The following is a 20,000-nucleotide window of genomic DNA, read 5'->3' on the forward strand; positions in this document are numbered from 1 at the left end:
ATTGTTTAATAAATGTATGGAAGAGGGTAAGGTACCTAGGGATTGGCAGAGAGCATGCATAGTTCCTTTGTATAAAGGCAAAGGGGATAAAAGAGAGTGCAAAAATTATAGGGGGATAAGTCTGTTGAGTGTACCTGGTAAAGTGTATGGTAGAGTTATAATTGAAAGAATTAAGAGTAAGACGGAGAATAGGATAGCAGATGAACAAGGAGGCTTTAGGAAAGGTAGGGGGTGTGTGGACCAGGTGTTTACAGTGAAACATATAAGTGAACAGTATTTAGATAAGGCTAAAGAGGTCTTTGTGGCATTTATGGATTTGGAAAAGGCGTATGACAGGGTGGATAGGGGGGCAATGTGGCAGATGTTGCAAGTGTATGGTGTAGGAGGTAGGTTACTGAAAGCAGTGAAGAGTTTTTACGAGGATAGTGAGGCTCAAGTTAGAGTATGTAGGAAAGAGGGAAATTTTTTCCCAGTAAAAGTAGGCCTTAGACAAGGATGTGTGATGTCACCGTGGTTGTTTAATATATTTATAGATGGGGTTGTAAGAGAAGTAAATGCGAGGGTCTTGGCAAGAGGCGTGGAGTTAAAAGATAAAGAATCACACACAAAGTGGGAGTTGTCACAGCTGCTCTTTGCTGATGACACTGTGCTCTTGGGAGATTCTGAAGAGAAGTTGCAGAGATTGGTGGATGAATTTGGTAGGGTGTGCAAAAGAAGAAAATTAAAGGTGAATACAGGAAAGAGTAAGGTTATGAGGATAACAAAAAGATTAGGTGATGAAAGATTGAATATCAGATTGGAGGGAGAGAGTATGGAGGAGGTGAACGTATTCAGATATTTGGGAGTGGACGTGTCAGCGGATGGGTCTATGAAAGATGAGGTGAATCATAGAATTGATGAGGGAAAAAGAGTGAGTGGTGCACTTAGGAGTCTGTGGAGACAAAGAACTTTGTCCTTGGAGGCAAAGAGGGGAATGTATGAGAGTATAGTTTTACCAACGCTCTTATATGGGTGTGAAGCGTGGGTGATGAATGTTGCAGCGAGGAGAAGGCTGGAGGCAGTGGAGATGTCATGTCTGAGGGCAATGTGTGGTGTGAATATAATGCAGAGAATTCGTAGTTTGGAAGTTAGGAGGAGGTGCGGGATTACCAAAACTGTTGTCCAGAGGGCTGAGGAAGGGTTGTTGAGGTGGTTCGGACATGTAGAGAGAATGGAGCGAAACAGAATGACTTCAAGAGTGTATCAGTCTGTAGTGGAAGGAAGGCGGGGTAGGGGTCGGCCTAGGAAGGGTTGGAGGGAGGGGGTAAAGGAGGTTTTGTGTGCGAGGGGCTTGGACTTCCAGCAGGCATGCTTGAGCGTGTTTGATAGGAGTGAATGGAGACAAATGGTTTTTAATACTTGACGTGCTGTTGGAGTGTGAGCAAAGTAACATTTATGAAGGGATTCAGGGAAACCGGCAGGCCGGACTTGAGTCCTGGAGATGGGAAGTACAGTGCCTGCACTCTGAAGGAGGGGTGTTAATGTTGCAGTTTAAAAACTGTAGTGTAAAGCACCCTTCTGGCAAGACAGTGATGGAGTGAATGATGGTGAAAGTTTTTCTTTTTCGGGCCACCCTGCCTTGGTGGGAATCGGCCGGTGTGATAATAAAAAAAAAAAAATATATATATATATATATATATATATATATATATATATATATATATATATATATATATATATATATATATATATATATACCACAGTGAAAATGGGAAAAACACATGAGTGCTTTCATGTGCTTACACACACATCTTCATAAGAATTAGGAAGAGAGGCAAGAGAAACATATTATATGTTAAACACTAAGGTTGTACCTCAGAGCAAGTGACAATACACCCGGTGAGGCACTACCTGTCTCAAAATACACTGTAAGAGGCTTACTGGTCCACAATCTCACCACCCACACACATACATTTGACCAAAAATTGAAGTCAAATTGTTCCTTTGACTAAGAACACTATTTTTGTGAAAAATGTCAAGTTTATAGATTCCAGGATTCAAATTTGAAATAAGTTGTGCATCATGCTTAATAAGAGATGATTTCACAATATTTCGTTGAACCGTAGAATTACATGAAGTAATCTACACAATAGCCTGTATCTTTCACATGACTAAACATAGCACTGGATTATTGTTCAGTAGTTATTGCATATTTATGTTGTGTAACTCTGGTCTCAAGAGGCTTTCCAGTTTGTCTATCTCCTTTCCTAAGCCATCCTGAAACAATGTTCCTCAATTTATATCATATATTCCTTACCTGTCGCCTATCGCCCAACAACTTCTACTGCTACATGCCCATACACGTCCACCACCATCACGACCGCTATCCTCCCCACCAAACACGCCCACTACCATCACGATCACCACCATACACGCCCACTACCATCACGATCACCACCATACACGCCCACTACCATCACGATCACCACACACGCCCAACATGAAAATTTATAATTTTACACCAAACACCAGCTTAACAACTTAGCCGTGTTAAACTTTATCTAATATAACGATGTCCATCTAACTTTAGCTAGTATCACTTACTTTCCACGAAAGATTTGTGACTTTTCAAATGAATTTCGTAGAAGTACAAAGAAAATTAAAAAACACACTCGTTCTGGCTGAAACACTATCGTTTTCGAATATGCCAAGTCCATAAGTTTAGGCTATAAAGCACGCTAGCCACAAAAAATCCACCTTCAAGGGATGGGATGTCTTGATGCTTATGAAGGCTCTTGATCAGAAGAATATGAGCTGCTTTCTCCTTCCTTGGATTGAATATTAATGCATCCCATTAGCTTACGGTTCTAGCTCTTTCCTATAATAATAATAATAATAATAATAATAATAATAATAATAATAATAAATTTCGAACACATATTAAAGCTACAGGAAATGTACATTATTTTCATTCCCTGAAGAAAAAATGAGTTAATATTTTCGTTCATAAAGTAATATTTGGTGCCCTTTAAACATTCCCCAAGTAAAAAGTGGCCCTTCTTAAAAACTATTCTACGGTAATAACACACTTCACATACAAGTCAGCAGATAAATGTGATTCAACTCAAACCATTTTTACACGAAGATAAGGAACTAAGGAAATCTAACAGGTTGTTTAAAAAAAATAAAATAAATTCTATTATACTAGCGAAACCACTTGGGTAGAGTTCGGAATTGACAGACTCTTCTTTGTGTAGAGTCGGACGACTCAGCGTCAGCCACCTATCTGCTCAAGCACTAACTCTTGACGACACAGTGTGCGGCAGCTTATAACTCGCCACTCTCTTTTTTCATCCTCTGTTGCTTGCTTGTCCACCTTCACTCCTCGGGAGGCAAGTGTTGCCATATGCCTTGTAAATGCGACAACTGGTGTGGACTGAGCGGAAGATCAGAAGACTGATGCTTCTCTATGGAAGAACCGCTGGAGCTGGTCAGGTGTGGTTCACAACAACCTGAGGTCAACACATCTCACCTGTAGTGCTGGTAGCAGGTGTGAAACACAACAACTTGCTTCCTACACTTCTCACCTGTAGTGCTAGTGTTTCTACACGCGTCAGCTACCTCGCTTGTAGCATTATATTTACCTAACAAGTATCTAGGCAGACCGTCATTCCAATCCTTAATCTTCCAATCAAGACTGATTTTCCTACATAATTAAAGACTTAAATAGAGGGTAATTTAATTACCCTATGAATAAATGCCATGTGCAAACATGATCCGGGAGAGAGCTCATAAAAAGATATTTTACATGACTTGTTTTTACTGATTTATTATTTAATTTATATAAAAGGATACGTTTCACTTGCGGAGAAAATCTTAGGATAAAAATGTGGGTAACGTCAACATAAAAATTTAAATAAATACAAAGTGAGAGACAAGTTATATTTATAAAAATAACAAGAATACGAGGTCGAAATAATCATCAGGATGAGACTGGCCCATGGCCGGGCTCCAGGAGTAGAAAGATTCTCGAAACTCATCAAAGGTATATCAAAGGAAAAAAAATGGACAAATCGGCGGAGAAAATTAAAATACTGTGGCAAAATCCGGCAGAAATGAAATGGATAAAGAATTATAAAAAACAGTTTAATGAGAAGTTTGCAGGACTATAAAACTATAATTAAAGATGGTTAAACAGGAATAAAAGAACAGAAATAGAGCAACTGGTGAAGTTAGTTTAGGATATAACAACTGGTGTTCATAAAGGCTTTGAAAATTTCGTGATGAAAGGGGTACACTAGAAGAACATTGAAATGGATAGCATATAACGTTTACTTAATTTTTACTTGTTTCTGTAACCTTCTGACTGGAGTCTAAAGGATGGGTATGCGGTGCATAATTAATCTGAAGACAGTATTCCGACCACAAGCCCAGATCTCGTCTTGTGACCTTGGTGAAGCCATCTTCCTCCTCACCGCCTCTCACGTACCCAAAATCTCTCCCCTCCTCTCAAACAGCCCTTATGTTCCCCTCACTTGATTCTTCCGTATAATCCTGGCCTTCCCCTCTCCTCCCCTCTCACATCTCTCACCATCACCCAAACATTACGTCCCATCTGCTCCCTCCCGTCCCCGACAAGCATACTACTTCGCTCTTATTCATACAAATAGTCTTCTCTACGGCATTTACAGCAGTCCTGGCAAAAATAGTTATCGTTGTTTTAGCTTGCATAACCCTTTAGAAAATGCCATCCTAGCTGTCCACTACATTACTGTTTATCAGGACTCTACGACTCTACTGAGACCATCCTTAGACCGGTTAACCCAACCAAACACAAGCTAGGAACTATTATGACCAACAATGAAAATTTTATATATCAAAACACACACACAAACACACACACACACACACACACACACACACACACACACACACACACACACACACACACACACACTTTAGATTACACCACAGATCTAGTCCTGGCCCAAGAGCCAGGACTAGAAAAAGTAATGCTAATAGATTGTAGTTTACGAATCGGGACCAGGAGCTATGAATCAATCCCTAGGTTCACCTAGGTGAACACAGCTTGTTACGTCACCTCATCCAATGTAGACAGAGCAAAGGGTAACTAACGCACAGCTTTGCTAAATCCAAGATCTTGTAGATCCATATGCTTCCTGCATCATCTTCACACTCAAAGTGGGAAGTGTTGTCCCTAGTCGCGTGTATTTCAAACAGGCCACTTCACAAGTTCCCTAACACTGGTAATACAATGGTAGAAAATACCGACAAACGTAAATAAGGCACAATATGGGAGTTATGGCATGGGCTGATAAAGTCCCAGATGGACAAAAAGTCCGCATGAATAAAATGCCATAACCTGCATTTTTTTTTTTTTAGCACTCCGAGGCCATCTTTCCCCGAGGCAGGATGACCCGACAGATAAAACATTTTCATTGTCACTCATTCAATCCCTCTTGCTAGTTGGGTGTCGATATCACAGTTCAGATGACCCTCCAAACCTCAACATCCCCACCCCTCCTTCAGAGTACAGGTACTGTACTTTCCACCTCCAGGACTCAAGTCCGGCTAACCAGTTTCTCATGAGCCTCTTCATAAATGTTACCTGGCTCACACTCCAACAGCACGTCAAATCATAAAAATCACTTGCCTTCACTCCTGTCTAACACGCTCACAAAGCCTGCTATGTGTCCAAGCCCCTAACATTCAAATCTCCTTTACCCCCCTCCCTCCAACCTTTCCCAGGATGATCCCTACTCTTCCTTCCCTCCTCCAAAGCATGCCCTAGTCATCCTATTTTTCTCCAGCCTCTCTACATATTCAACTCACCTCAACAACCTCTTCTCAGCCCTCTGTATAATAAATAATTCTGTTAACTCCATACCTCCTAATCTTCAAACTCCTCATTTTCTGCATACACATTGTACTCTGTGTATGCAGAGTACATTGTGTACACTACACATTGTACTCAAACGCCTTTACTGCCTCCAGCCTTTTTGCTGCAACATTCAAAACCCATACTTCACACCCAAACAACAGTGTTGGTACCACTATACTCAGGCATATTCCCATTTTTTGCCTTTACGGAAAAAGTTCTTTATGTCCATAGATGCCTCAATACTGTACCCACTTTTTCCCCTTTCGTCAATTCTATGATTCATCTTATCTCTTACGGAATCTTCTTCCAACAAGTCCACTCCCAAATATGTAAAAAAATAAAAAATCGCTCCATACTCCCTCCCTCCAATCTAATATCCAACGTGTCATTGCCTATTTTTTTGATACTCTCATTACCTTACTCTTTCCTATGTTTATCTTTAATTTCCTTCTTTACATACCCTCCAAAATTTTATTAGTAACATTTGCAATTTTTCTTCCGAATTTCCGAAAAGAACCGTGTCATCGGCAAAAAATAGCTATGACAACTTCAACTTGTGACTCGATATCCACATAAAAGCTCTTTACTGCCTTGAGTAACCTACCATCTATTTCTTACATCTGCATCATCTGTTACATTGTTTCTCAAGCAACACTGTCATATGTTTTTTTTTTCTAAATACATAATGCAATGAGAAGATCCTCACCTTTATCTAAATATTGTTCAATTATGTGGTTCAGTGTAAACAAACACTTGATCTACATATCCCCTACCCTTCCTAAAACCTTGTTCCTCTACAATCCTACTCTTTGTCTTACTCATAATTCTTTCAAAAACAACTCTACTATACAATTTGCCCAGTACACTCAACAAGATTTCCTTATAATTCTTACACCTTCTTTTATCCCCTCCGTCCTTATACAGTGGAACTATGTATGCTCTCTGTCAATCCCTAGGCACCTTCCCGCATATTGTGTCTTATTTAAATTCAGTAATACTACTTTCTATGCAAATATCAGTATCACAAAGTTAATCCTGGAAGCGAAATGAAATTTTTGTGAAGCTTTAAACCCTCTGTCCACTACCAGCGAGACAAACATGCTACCTACCAACTATCCCAGTTAAGTTAATCCTGGAAACACAATGAGAAACGATTCACTTAACAAAAGTGGCTGCACTGGGGAGAGAGCGCTCATGTCCTTCCCAGAACACTACCACCTCATTAACTTGACGTCTAGTCACTCCCAACCCTACCACCAGACAACACCGGCTTGGAGCTCGTATACACGAAAGTTATAAACAACTACTAAATTCGATACAAAAATAAAACCTCCATTCCCCCCTCTTTCGTAAGTGAAACGTTCTACCAATAAAGATTCCCCGCACTTGGCGCGATCTTACCAACTAAACTTTAGCATCTTCAAAATTTTGCCACAGAAGGATTCTGTAGCTAATGGAGGAAATGCTAAATGAACCGCATCTCAGATAAATTAACAAAAAAAATATTCGAGGAGACAATCATAATTTCCACGATACTAGGAGGCATCGATGGATATGGAGAAACTTTTTGTCTGATCATACAAGGTGTTCAACATACTGATGGACAACAGGGGCATCAGAAAGCATTTTTCAGTGCAACGGTTGTGAACATGTAGGAAAGAGCTGATGAGTGGAGGCAATCTTCACACATGGGTTCATATAATGATATGGTACGAGACTAGGAACCACTGCGCTACTGACACATACCTATACACGGCAACAGCGCGCGCGCAGAATACTTCCCATTCCTGGAGTCTCGACTCTACGATACACACGCACACGCACGCACGCGCACACACACACACAGACACACACACACACACACACACACACACACACACACACACACACACACACACACACACACACACACACACACACACACACACACACACAGCCAAGATCAATGCACCTGCCAATACTCATATGTCAAATGGTTAATGTACCTATTGCACCACTAACACACGTCACACGAACCTATAAACACTTAAAAAAAAGTTGCTTCTTAGAGAAGGAAGCACTATACTCTATGAAGCAGCCTCAAAAATATTTTAAGAATCATTCATGACTGCATTGATCAACATAACTGTTTCTCTCTCTAGTGACCTCTCTCAGTCCTTAAGTCAACTCTTGCACTCCTCACGCATTAGAACAGAGGACCATTGCAATCAACCTACTGATTCATAGGTAGAAGGTTCTATACCAACTCTATAACTTACTCTCATCTGTTACCTACTTTTAAAGCTATCCAAGGTGGAATAAATTTGACAGTTCATTACACTCGTCTACAACTATATTTCCAAATCAGTATTTTACATATACCCTTTATAATTTTATATATTAGAGTTTTTAAATTTAAATCCATTGTTTCCAGCTGTGTTTTTGCTGAATATTGTCTTGGCGTTATCCATATTCTTTTTACTCATTCCTGTCTTATATTTTGTACCCTACCATCATATCAACACCTCAGTCTACAGCTCTTAGATTTATCGAGAAAAAATGTATATAATGTCGACAAGATGGCCAATAAATCATGTACAGCACCTGAACATCTAAATTTGAGACGTTTCGCCCACTAGCGGCTTTGTTAATCTAATAATTAAATTGATAAAGTCCCTCTGATAAGCGAAAAGTCTCTCAAACAAAGATACCCATGCGCCTTATTTACCATTTCTCCTCGAGTTGGTTCACTGGGTTTAAAGCCTACCGACTACACAAAAATCATTAAAAGGTTGCCTGTAATCTTTACAGATTACACCACCAGTCAGTCAAGTGTAGTACTTCTCTGAGTGTAAACCTGATGTAACTGTTTAGTGACCAAGGTCTCAGACCGAAGCTTATACAATAAGGATGCCCAAATGTATGTATGCACTTGTGTCCTTTCATCCATAACAAATGTATTTCTGAGTAACCTGAAGACCTGGAGAGAGTTCCGGGGGTCAACGCCCCCGCGGCCCGGTCTGTGACCAGGCCTCCTTAGGTCAGTGTCCCAGGATGCGACCCACACCAGTCGACTAACACCCAGGTACCCATTTTACTGATGGGGAACATAGACAACAGGTGGAAAGAAACACGTCCAATGTTTCTACTCTGGCTGGGAATCGAACCCAGGCCCTCACCGTGTGAAGCGAGAGCGTTAACCACCAGGCCACCAGAGCCTGGGTACAATTATTTACTCAGCACATATAAATCACCTTTGTTGTACTATATTCGGGGGAATTGCTAAAATTGTATGAGAATGAAATATAAACAATTTTGATACAAGGAAGGGTAAGGCAGCCCCAATTCACCGGCATCAAGGCGCCTTCCTTTGAGGCAACTTTTCTTTAATATTCATGATAGTATAACAACTAGATGTACTTAGGTCGCTGATCAATCCGACAAGGGTATCCCGTGTTTCATAAGCCTAGCCTCGTCTACCTCAATGCACGCAAAAGGAACAGCAGAGGGTGGTCATAAAAATTCCAAAGCAACAAAATATAAAATATGTATACGTGTGTGTGTATGTCTGTGCGTATGAATTTATGTACGTATGTGCACTTTCATATATATATACATGGATTTGTATGTGTACACGTATTTATACACGCATTAACACAAACTCAACTGGATGGGTAATATCCTGGCCATAAGATAGATTTTTTTTTTTTATCACACTGGCCGATTCCCACCAAGGCAGGGTGGCCCGAAAAAGAAAAACTTTCACCATCATTCACTCCATCACTGTCTTGCCAGAAGGGTGCTTTACACTACAGTTTTTAAACTGCAACATTAACACCCCTCCTTCAGAGTGCAGGCACTGTACTTCCCATCTCCTGGACTCAAGTCCGGCCTGCCGGTTTCCCTGAACCCCTTCATAAATGTTACTTTGCTCACACTCCAACAGCACGTCAAGTATTAAAAACCATTCGTCTCCATTCACTCCTATCAAACACGCTCACGCACGCCTGCTGGAAGTCCAAGCCCCTCGCACATAAAACCTCCTTTACCCCCTCCCTCCAACCTTTCCTAGGCTGACCCCTACCCCGCCTTCCTTCCACTACAGACTGATACACTCTTGAAGTCATTTTGTTTCGCTCCATTCTCTCTACATGTCCGAACCACCTCAACAACCCTTCCTCAGCCGTCTGGACAACAGTTTTGGTAATCCCGCACCTCCTCCTAACTTCCAAACTACGAATTCTCTGCATTATATTCACACCACACATTGCCCTCAGACATGACATCTCCACTGCCTCCAGCCTTCTCGCTGCAACATCCATCACCCATGCTTCACACCCATATAAGAGTGTTGGTAAAACTATACTCTCATACATTCCCCTCTTTGCCTCCAAGGACAAAGTTCTTTGTTTCCACAGACTTCTAATTGCACCACTCACCCTTTTCCCCTCATCAATTCTATGATTCACCTCATCCTTTATAGACCCATCCGCTGACACGTCCACTTCCAAATATCTGAATACATTCACCTCCTCCATACTCTCTCCCTCCAATCTGATATCCAATCTTTCATCACCTAATATTTTTGTTATCCTCATAACCTTACTCTTTCCTGTATTCACTTTTAATTTTCTTCTCTTGCACACCCTACCAAATTCATCCACCAATCTCTGCAACTTCTCTTCAGAATCTCCCAAGAGCACAGTGTCATCAGCAAAGAGCAACTGTGGCAACTCCCACTTTATGTGTGATTCTTTATCTTTTAACTCCACGCCTCTTGTCAAGACCCTCGCATTTACTTCTCTTACAACCCCATCTATAAATATATTAAACAACCACGGTGACATCACACATCCTTGTCTAAGGCCTACTTTTACTGGGAAATAATTTCCCTCTTTCTTATGTACTCTAACTTGAGCCTCACTATCCTCGTAAAAACTCTTCACTGCTTTCAGTAACCTACCTCCTACACCATACACCTGCAACATCTGCCACATTGCCCCCCCTATCCACCCTGTCATACGCCTTTTCCAAATCCATAAATGCCACAAAGACCTCTTTAGCCTTATCTAAATACTGTTCACTGATATGTTTCACTGTAAACACCTGGTCCACACACCCCCTACCTTTCCTAAAGCCTCCTTGTTCATCTGCTATCCTATTCTCCGTCTTACTTTTAATTCTTTCAATAATAACTCTACCATACACTTTACCAGGTATACTCAACAGACTTATCCCCCTATAATTTTTGCACTCTCTTTTGTCCCCTTTGCCTTTATACAAAGGAACTATGCATGCTCTCTGCGAATCCCTAGGTACCTTACCCTCTTCCATATTTATTAAATAATTGCACCAACCACTCCAAAACTATATCCCCACCTGCTTTTAACATTTCTATCTTTATCCCATCAAGCCATTAAATACTGAAGCCATTCAGAAGAGGTAGACAGTCATATTTTGATTGTGATTAAACGGGAACCAAAGTTTCACACAAAATGGTCAAATTTGCACCTACCCCTTGAATTTCACTCTCTGCCGTCGTCATAGCTACCCAATAGTTATAAAATGCCTTACTGTTATAAAGTAATACTGATCTCGTTGTGTTGTCCACGACTTCCCATCAAGCTGACTTACTAACAATCCCTTGTGTCCTGTGTGTGGCCTTCCTGCAATCTCTAACACCTCTCACCAGAAGCCTAGCAGAGGCGCTAATTGCTTTGCCTCTTATTCCTCCTAATCATCTTCATCCTTCTACTAATCCTCTTTCTCCTGATCCTCCTTCAGATCCTCATCTTACGCCACATAATCCTCTTACTTGAACTGATCCTTCTCTTAATTCTCCTCTACTCATCTTCCTAATCCTCTTCCTTCTACTCCGCGAAAATATTGTTCTTCCACCTACTCATCTTCCTTACAGTCTTCTTCCTTCTAGTCTTCCTCCTTTTCCTTAACTTCATCCTCTTCCTCCTCTTCATCTTCAGAAATATATGGGGAAATAAAGAGCGACATAATCCCGTAAAAGGCAATACACCTTACACGCCTAATAAGAACAGGCCTACTGACCCAAGTTAGGTAGGTCCAACTAACATCCACTCACACCAACTCATGCAACCTTCCAAATTCTATTTAAAGCCTCCGTGATGCTACCTAGGAGCTATTCCACTCGTCCTCAACTCTGTCGCCAAACCAGTACTTACCTATATCCCTTCTAAATCTAAATTTGTCTAACATGAATTCATTGCTGTGAATCCTGCCTTGGTTTGATATTTCGAACATGCTATTTATATCCCTTTTATTAATTACTATTTTCCACTGGTATACTTCAGTCATATCTCCCCTAATTTACGTCTTTCCAGAGTACAAATTCAGTGCCTTTATAAGAATTTTTTCTGATACATGGAATCAACTTCGTCATCCTTCTCCGCAATATTATACAGTGCATTTAAATCCACCCTGTAATATAGAGACCAGAACTGAGCAACATAATCTAAATAAGGCCCAATCAAAAACATACATAAAGTTATAACCTTACGATTTCAATTATTTATGCTTCTTGATATTAAGCCAAAAATTATTTTAGCCTTATTGCGAACATTTATGTGCAGTCAAATATCTGCTAATCAAAACTTTTTAATCTTTTTTCGATGTTGGCTTTGACTAAAATCTACATTATTTAACTTATAACTGCCATAGTAAAATTCGTTTCCCAGGACTTACACTTGTCTGCACTCTTCCGACCATATCAACATGAACAATATTTTGTAGCTCTCTAGTGTCCCAATTCAGAAATTATTTGACGGCGCATTGCAGTGTCATCGGCAAACTTACCTATGTTGCTATTTCTTCCCCCATCTATGTAGTTTATGTACATTCCGAACAACATGCGTGCCAATACTGACCCCTGTGACACATTATTTATAACAAGTCACCATTCTGATTTCACCCCATTAAAGGAAACTGTTGCCTATCGGCCAGTTATGCCTCGACCCAGGAGATAATTTCTCCTGATTTCTCGGATTTCATATATATCCTCTGGTATAAAAACAGAGGAAATAAGTGTTGAAAACGTTACAAATTTCTTTACCAGCAAGCTGCCCGAGTTAATATTTAGTGGGTCTATCTTTTCCCCAATTTTTTTCCCACATACCTGAAAGAAACCTTTGCGTTGGTCTTCGATTCCTTAGTAACATAATTTTATATTCTCTTTTGGCTTTCCTTATTCCTTTTTTAGCCTATCTTAAATTAAATATATGAGTCAATACGGTTACCCTTCACCTCGTGACCTTAATTTTATATTCATTTTTAGCTTTCCTTATTCCTTTTTTACCCTCTCTATTTTAAATTAAATATATTGGTCAATAAAATGACCCTTCACCCCTCCTCTCACTTAAGAGACGTTTTAGTCTATTGTCTATCCATTTAGGGTCATTCATGTTTGACCTCAATTCTCTACTTGGAATATATGCAGCTTGGACAGCTCGTACATTGCTTTGGAAAATTGGCAATCATTATTACCACTGTTTATCAAGCCTCCCCCTGCCATAATCCCTACTCAGGTTACTCAAGTCTACACTATTTAGGTAATCAATTAGTCTCGCATAATCTGCAGTGTAAAAAATTGGGTACCTCAACTTTTGTTATCGTTATTATAGTAATTGCCTGAGATCCTGAAACTAAGTGATCTGTAATCGGTTTCTCCGAGCTTTATTAACCTCAAAATTATTTAGAGAATTCTTGTTTGTTATAACCAAGTCCATCAAGTTATTTCTTCTAATTGCTTCTGACACAGTTTTAAAAAAAGTCCATTTAAAAATGTCACTAGATTCTAGAGTTCCTGTTAAATTACTATATTAATACTACATATTCGTTTCTAGATGCCTTAGCAATTTCGTCCCAATGAAGTTTACCCAGGTCATTATCTAGATTTTAGAGTCCGTAGATCACACCTAATATTACCTTCTTATACACTAAGAAATTGCATCCGAACAGATTCCGTCTATTCTTCCGCCGTTATATCATCTCTCATGCATCAAATTAAATTTTCCCCTAACATACATAGCAACTCCACCCTCTTTCCTGCTGACTATTAATGTTGAATAATTCATAATGCTGTATGTGGCATTCAGCAGTTGTTGTAATTATATATGTTTCTCCCACTTGCAATTAGTCTTAGTTTATTTATTTCTTGCGCTCTGGGTATTTGTGCAATTTTGCTTAACCTTTCTCTTTTGTCTCTCTTTGTAGAACAATTTTCCAGTTTTCATCAACAATTTTTTTATGAGTTATCCTGTTTTCTGAACGTATACCTAACATATCTTAGTAATTTTTGCTTTCTCCGTCCGTGATACTGCAAACTTTTTGTTTCCTGCACATACCCTTACACAATTTATCAATGGTTTCTTCAACTGGATTGGCCATTGCTGTCACCCTTATATCAGAAAGATGTACCCCATTCCTTGCAAACGTATGTGGTTTGCCACAGAAATTATCCTAGTATTGCCAACGAATGGAATTTCGATTTCCTTGCAGTACTTGTCCAGCCAGCAATTTACCCCAATTGCCCTTAACAACATCCATTCATTGCCCATTCCTCTCCTAGGCAGAGTGCTACATATGACAGGGATTCATTCCTTTGACCTAATTACATCAATAACTGCCTTAAACTTGGTTAGCAACTCCTCTTCTGCATTTTCCAACATCATTAGCTTCAGCACTGAGGCAGAAAATGGGGTTGTTCCCATTACCTGATATAATGTTATGTTATCTAACATGTTAATTATATCACCCGCACCTGATCCACAGAAGTATAATTTGTCTTACTTTCTTATCCCAGTTAGACTTGTCAATCTATATTTAAGAATCTGCGACAAGTATGTCCTTTTTTCCTCATACGTTAAGGCATTTTTATACACTTGGGTAAAGCGCACAAAGCCTATCAAGTTTCATGAAGATAATAAAGATATAACATTCCTGTAAGAAATCAGTCATGGCCTTAATCTACCTATTAATCACTTAACTGTTCTTAAATATTCATTTTAAAGAAAGCCTAACAAATTTTTATCAGAACAGTAAATATTGACGGTTAACCAAGTTATTAGGAAGGTATCAGGACGATACTAGTCGGAGGATCTGAAGGAACATTCAAACATTCAGCTTACACGCCAGTGAATAAAAGACTGTGTTACCTAACATTAACTAATACTGTTAGCTAAATCCCAGTGTTTTGCTTAGCATCACATTCACAGTGCGTTACCGAACATGTAACCCGCATGCAGTGAGGTACAGCTACAGGCCACAACATAAGACAGCACGAGCCAAGCATCAGCTCCCAGCTAGGAACGAGCCCCCGCACGCAGTATCTCCATTCTCTGCACACAGGAAAAGCCATTACCTTAATTACGCCTTCTGGAATATGCGGAATGAAAGTGGGCAGGGAAAAAGCAAAATATATAAAATTTTGCAAGAATATGCATATCAGAGAGCACAATGTTTTCACTAACAAGCGCTTCATTATGAAACAAAAATAGTCTTCCCAGACCAGCTTCAAGCTTAGACAATGAACATGGGATTGGTCGATTCCTTTATTAGGTTTAATTTAAAGCCTATGGACCACCCGAGGCTACATTAAGGCTTATCGTTACGATACGTGCTTCTACGGGTCTTTCATTTTTTTATTATTCTCTGCGTCTTTCCTCCCAGCTATTGACGATTTTTCCTAAATCTTTTCTCTCTAACTAATCACCTGTTCCTTTTTTTGCTTTTGTTGTTGTAGTTTGTTCTGAGGAATGGTTCATACGTACAGGCTACTCAGAGAGCATGGTTGCGAGGCTATTAAATTTATCCCCTCTCATTCCTGAACGCCAACTAGGCTGCATTATCACCCGCAAAAAACACACTCCCCCCCCCCCCGACACATCAGACTTATTTCATTTCACATTACACCCGTAACCCACCAGTCAAGAATACTTTAATCCCTAAAATAAGGAATGAAGTATACCCCCACACAAAAACCAAAATATCACCTCACACTAGTTCATACTAAGATGTTTTGATCAATAACGAATTGTACATTATGAACAAACTACACTTTCAGTTCCAACGTTAAAAATGACAAACAAGGGAGGGGTGTATACAACGAAAACTATTACTTTTGTTTTATTGAAGTTCCTTTCTCATATATACTCACAGTGAAAATATTTTCAATGTCCTCGAATCTTTTCTTTCAAAGTGTATTTTGATGTTTGTGACGGTTGACTGTCTTTTTTTTTTTTAATTTGTATTGCATGTTCTATTTGTGATTCGGAAAAAAATCTGGGCAAAATGGTAACTCTTTGAATGCTATTGTCAAGTGAAACGATAGGATATCTGGTAACGTGCTCGCTCGCCCCACCACCAGCTGGTGAAGATGAGTCATCTGCAACAAAGAGCCAGCTGGTGGACACGATCCAGATGCAGAACAGCCAGCTGAGGGGATATGAACGAACTGCATACAGCAAAAAAAAAAAGTTAAACATCTGCAGAGAAGAGCCAGCTGACAGTAAAAAAAAATGACAACTGGTGAAGACGAACCAGATGTATTAAAAACAAGGAGTGACAATGAACCATCTGTAGCAGAGAGCCAGCTGGTGGGGCTGAGCCAGGTGCAGCAAAGAGCCAGCTGGTGGTGACGAACCAGCTGGAGGTAATCACTGGCTGGGGCTGCTCGGCCACAGTGACGGGATCAATACTGCCAAATCTCCGCCATTAACAAGCTGATGAGATTAATCTGTTTTCTGCCATTTTTCTACTTCAAGCGCCTGTTCTGGCTCCACTATTTTTATGGCGCACCTGTAAGATTTCCTCCTGGGAGAAATATACAGCATCCACAAAATCCTTTTCGCGATTAATCTTTTTTTTTTTTAACAACCAAATGGAACCGTATGAATAAGACACTATCATTATTTCATCGGAAATAAAGATACTCAACTGCTGCACTTATGACTTACTCATGTACTTGTGTGTATTATATACCGTTAATATAATGAAAATGTAAACAGATATGAAAATGATGTTTTCTGAACGTGATAGCTGAATTAAAATAGAGTATATATAGCTTCGCGATTGTTAATCTCTAATAATCTTGACACGTAGAGCTCCAGTGACTCATAACGCATTTGATACCCCAGTTCGTTTCCCGTATTGGTGAACATATCCGGTGTGGCTTTTCCGATGCCATCATTTATTTGGCACGGAGCGTTTTAATGTCAGCTACTGGTATCTGAAAACACGATCCTTCACAAACCCACAAAAAGAAGTGTACAGGTGTGATATCCGAGCAAGCGTGGAGACTCGCTTGTTGGCGTCAAGACTGATCCATCTACGAAGGAACTTCGTGTTGCGATAATTACGTTATCGTATTTCCAGAACTGCATTTTCATGTTTTAACTATATAGTTAAAATATCTTTTTTTTTAAATCAGAACTGATACAAAACAAAATGATGGTCATTTGGCAATAAATGGCTTAGATCAACATGTATGTTAAATATTCTGAGGATTTAAGTGAGGGTCAAGAAGGGTAGATTTTTCTCGGAAGAAGAGGAAAAGGGGTGAAAAGGAAGAGGGCAAAAGTGAAGGTGTGGGCAACTCGTCATCCACATTCTTTTTTTTTTTTTACCCATGATACACCTCGCTCTGAAAGACCTAAGTTACTTTTTTTTTAAATTTGTTATTGTCAGATAATTGTTAAGGAATATGGGTTAACATAAGTTAGCCTAACGAAAGTCACAGATAAAACCCCTAACCTATCCAATATTAACAAATACTAAACTTTCCGTGAAATTTCAGGCATGTTACAAAATACGAACACATATTACAAATAAAACTTATGTGTCAGTGCACGTATAAATATTACATTTTTGATAATTATTAACAGACAGTATTATACTTCAAATGGACACTGTTGTCGCGACTTACAGCAGTAAGCATTATTACGAGCACACGTTTGACGGCCATTTTGTCGGACGCTCACCCTGTGTGACACAATGTATAAACTATACAACCGGCTGATGAAAGGTATATAACCGACTGTTGGGATGTATACAAATACCTGTTGGGATGTATACAAATACCTGCTGTGAAGTATACAGAGGATTTCTATGAAGTATACAACTGACTTCTGTGAAGAATACAGCTGACTGCTATGAAGCATACAGCTGACTGCTGTGAAATATACAGCTGACTGCTGTGAAATAAACAGCTGATTGCTGTGAAGTATACAAACGATTGCTGTGAAGAATACAGCTGATTGCTGTGAAGTATACAACTGGCTATGATTTATACAACTGGCTATGATTTATACAAATGGCTAAAGTATACAAATGGCTGTGACTTATACAAGTGATTCAAGTACACAACTAACTCACTGAATACGATAAACTTAGTAACAAATAATATACTGGTTAATATGAGGTAATACTTCAGGGGGATCATAACCCCTGAGTCTCGCTCTCAGGACTCCTAACTTGAACATTACACGGAAGAAAATTATTAAGAAATAAACAGAAAAGTAGAGACGAACGTATACTGAACGCGAATAGAAATTTGTAAGATTTTTATTGCCATTTTACATGCTCATCAGACAAAAAGAAAAGTAATCCTGCTAGAGTCTAGCAAAACGTTTAACAGGCTTCTGTTTCACCTTCGTATGGAAGTATGGTCGTACCTGCCTGGATGGTTGGTGTCTACCAACCTACTAGTTTGATAGCTTTGTGGTGCACCCAATACGCATCCCGTGGGAGGCAGTCAAAAGATCAGGGGCGCACAGTGGGTCCTGGGAACTACGCCCCACTACATAAACCAATATAATCATATCTAAAACTGGCAAATTAATAACTGAATCAGTATAAGTCATCAAAGCTGTCCCACTCATTTTCTACAAAATAAAAAAAAAATTCACTAAAAGCATAATTATAGTACAATAACTATTAATTTATCCCAACTGTGACGTCAGCAGAGAATTAGGAGTAATTACAGCCTAAATAAATTATAAGGTTACACATGTTTAGCAGGTCGTAAATTGTCAATAGTGAATGCAGGTGTTAATTAACTCCAATCCGTGATACAATTCGTCGATGTCAGCAACCAGTTTTGTGTGTGGACCTTATCAGTTTCACCTTGTTTCTGTTGCCAGGACCCCAACCTCACTCTATTTATACAACTATTTCCGTCAACTTATTGATACTGTTCCCGTAACCTGATCAAGGTAGTGCTTTTTTTTATCCAGAAATTGAGGTATTGGCTTATACTTAAAACAATGATCGTTTTACTACAAAAAATCCGAGCCCAAGTATTGTAGTTACTACTCCGCGAATTCAATATATTTCATTGACCTTAAATAATATAAACTATATTTAACTTTATCTTATATAGGATGGGGAGCATTAAGCCATATTATTATACCTAAAATTTAATAATGTTGAGTTGCTAAGTACTTCTGGAACAAAATTAAAAATCTTGGTAGTAACCATTCTGATAGATCCGAGTAATTTACTGACTCCAAACTAAATTGAGGATTACATGACCCATAAAACCTCTGGCCTGCGGCTGATGAGACAGAATTGGTCCACTAATGCGCTTCTACATATATGTTTGTGACTGGTAAAGAAAGGAGAGACAAGGTGAAAGCTATACCGATGTGAATGGCTTCAAGCTCAAAGTGAGTCGCCCACGAAAAAAAATCACGAGCACGAGCTCTCACAGCCAGGAGGCGAACACTGTCTTCTTCTGAATACAATCTCAAGCATTGCTAATGTAATAGTCTTCGCTATGTCGACAATCCTAGTGGAGCATTTACTGCCTTTAGGGATGGCTTATCTAGGTGTAGAGGCCAAAAGACTTTCCCAGTATCCGGAGCCCTCAATCAACCTAGGATTATGGATCCAGTCTTTCTGAAGCACCCTTGAGAAACCTCTCCACTAAACTGTTATATGTAAACACGTGAGGATAAGATCTAACGCGATTCATTTAACCTTGTGGACACCTTTACCTCTCTAAGTCTAACTGGGTGTGTATTTATTTACTTCATGTGGTGTGCTAAACTAGTGTTGGTCATTAGACACAAGGAATGGTGGAGGTGCAACTATTAAGTGCTTTTCAAAGCAA

This window comes from Cherax quadricarinatus, chromosome 18 (assembly GCF_038502225.1).
Source record: "Cherax quadricarinatus isolate ZL_2023a chromosome 18, ASM3850222v1, whole genome shotgun sequence".
Taxonomy (NCBI): Eukaryota; Metazoa; Arthropoda; class Malacostraca; order Decapoda; family Parastacidae; genus Cherax; species Cherax quadricarinatus.